The sequence below is a fragment of the Thalia democratica genome, chromosome 8 (genome assembly GCF_965202585.1).
Source record: "Thalia democratica chromosome 8, ktThaDemo2.hap1.1, whole genome shotgun sequence".
Classification (NCBI taxonomy): Eukaryota; Metazoa; Chordata; class Thaliacea; order Salpida; family Salpidae; genus Thalia; species Thalia democratica.
In genome coordinates, this window is record NC_139172.1 from 35,256,867 (window position 1) to 35,259,666 (window position 2,800).

General features: G+C 29.8%; 1 long non-coding RNA gene across 1 annotated transcript; it reads right to left on the reverse strand.

Annotated features, from left to right (window-relative positions):
- Nucleotides 1-817: 817 nt before the first annotated feature.
- Nucleotides 818-2,599, reverse strand: LOC145842540 (uncharacterized). Its single transcript, XR_014370197.1, has 2 exons — nucleotides 2,433-2,599; nucleotides 818-1,020 (listed from the first exon to the last, which is right to left on the reverse strand). It is a non-coding gene; the product is annotated as an uncharacterized LOC145842540 (long non-coding RNA).
- Nucleotides 2,600-2,800: the final 201 nt, after the last annotated feature.

Consider the following 2,800-nt stretch of genomic DNA (forward strand, 5'->3'; position numbering starts at 1 on the left):
GTAACTTTAAAGACTAGTCGTTTTTCACCAAATAAATTGGGTTTAAATTATATTGGTCGAAGATCGATTGTAGCAATTTAATATTATGTGTTAGATTAAATTAATTATTAGTAAAGTATTAAGGTTGAAATTTACAAACATATTATTTTGTGTAAGCACATGTTTTCTCAGCTTTATACTTTTAAGCAATATTTTACCACCCAGAAAAATGCTATAATTATTGTATTAAGTAATTACTAAATAGATGTTTGGATTTTTAAAAAATTTGATTTTAAATATTTAAAATAAATTGCTACTTTGTAGCTCAAAAATGTAAAAATGTGGTGTGGGGTAGCTTAATGACAAGCATTTATTACACACCAGTAACTTGACAGTATTTACAAACGTTTTTATTTGTGCTCAACAGACCAGTGTGCAAAAAAAAAAACTTTCCTGTGCACAAAAAAATAGCAAAGCAAAAAAATCAAACGACGTTTTTTTTTACTTATTTCAATAAGAAAAAGCTAACTATGATAAGTTATAATCCAACACGCCCTTGTTGTTTACCTGGACACGTTAAAACGCGTCCGTGGTGTGCGACTCGATAATCGAAAGGTTCTTCGTGCACCAGGTTTAAGGACCCAATATTTTGAGCGTCTTTTTTGTCGTTCAATAAACTATAATAAAAATTATTTTGTAATACTATCATGACCGTTATTAATTGGACCTTCTGTTAGATTTTTTTTATTTTTTAGTTTTTTTGCACCAGTTTATAGAACCAAACATTTGAATTTATTTGCCGTCCCATATATACTATCATAACAATAAACAACAAAACTGAATCGTTTGTACTTTATTCACGAAACAAGCAACTGAACAACTACATCATTTATTGCTTCTTGCCCCAAGTTTGGCAGACGCTGTGGCTGGTTGATCCCTCGGATGAGGCCTTGGCCTTCTTTCCGTCGCTCTTCAAGTTGAAGTTCCAGCACTTTCCGGTTCCGGTGAAGGTTTGCTTGCCTGGGCAGTTCTTGGCTGAGGCTGTCGGTTGAAATTAAGTTCTTGTTAGAAAAGTCAGTTTGAAAATTTTAGTCGAGCCGGTGAGGGTTTTAACAGTAGCCAATGGATTGTAAAACGGCTTGAATGGATAGTTAAAAGGTAAAAGTCAGGGTCAAGACTGATGATTTAAGTTTTTGTTTAGTTATTTTGTTTGAAAATTTAATTTTTTAAATTTAGTTGAGCTGAAAAGTTTTTAGTTTTAGTCTTGCTCTGTTTTTTGATAGTTAGCTAAAAGTACAAAAGTTATTAGATATAGAAATTTTAAATTTAGTCTATATTTAGTTAGTTTTTTATTAAGTGTAAATGTGGTAAAATATTAATATCTTATAAATATTAAAGCACCAATTGTTTTTTACAAATTTTTTTTTACTTTTTATAAGTTTAATAAAAAGTAAAATTTTGGTTATTTTTGCACTATAGAATAATGTTTCTATGATTTTTCAATACTTGTACCATCAAAAAACAAAATAAAACATAATCTTTGAAACTCAACTTTCCGTGTACTTTTAAAGTTATTAAAATTTCAGTTGTATTGTTCAAAAGACTATTATTATATTCCTTAAAGTTTTTTTAGATTTTTTTTGCAACGTAATTCCTTTAAGTTTGGTCAGAAAAGGTGATATTATTTGAGTAAAAACAAAAAAATTATAAAAACAATTAATACGGGCGCACGAATATTTGAGTTCGGATTATTCAAATTACGACAATTTAAATTCTTAAAACCTATTGTAATGGGTAACAACTCAAAAATTACTGTATATTTTAAAAATGAAAAACACGTACGTAGGTATAATTAATCCTTTCTTTTTATTTTGTAAAATTTTAATAACTTTTTTAGACGTGATTGAAATAAATTTTTGAATACAGTGGTTTTTATTGACTTTTGAAATTCTTTTTTGATGTTAATTTTTTTCTTTTTACAATCACAATCTTATCAAGTAAATCTACAACCGTGATATATGGCCTCTTAAACATTTTTTTGAGAGTTTGAATGAATTTGAAATGCCATGTGACCAAAACAGATAAAGTGTTTTAAGTAATTGTAAGAGTAACTTAAATTTTTTTCTTAGATGTGTTACATTTTTCAATATCATTTCTTTAAATTTGTTCATTGAAAATTTATATTATGCAATTTAAAATGAAAAACTTTATAAAAGCAAGCAAAAAGAGAATAATTTTACGAACATATATACAATTTTCAATTTAACTATACAATACCTCGATGAAAATACATTCTAGTTTGAGACAAAAACAGAGCACGTGTTTTGAGTTTAACTAAAACTTTTAACGATTTGTTATGACGCTTGTTTAAAAAATGATTTGTTAAAAAACTCCGACGCTTTTGCCAGTTCGAAGCCGTTAACTTATAAAACTTCTTATAAAAAACCCCCAACCTGAAACTTCGACGCCGTTGTCAGTCTTCTTGACGTTTTGGTCGGTGTGGTCCCCGATGAGTTCGATCCTGTGGCTGATGACGGCGGAGTAGGCGGTGGCGATGCAGAGGACGAAGACGAAGAAGTATTTGAGACTCATGTTCGACTGTTTGTGAGTTTATGGTTTCCACAAGCTGCGGCTTCTGCTTATATACCGGATATTGGTTATGTTGGTTGCCACAGCAATGAACAAACGTTGCTGAGCAGTTAGAGCACTTAAAAATGAGTTGTAAAAACACGAATGTCAATCATCGAAGTTGTCAAAACAACCAACATAATTGATTGCTATGCACTTTGATTTGGTTTGATTAATACGGTTTATTTTAAAG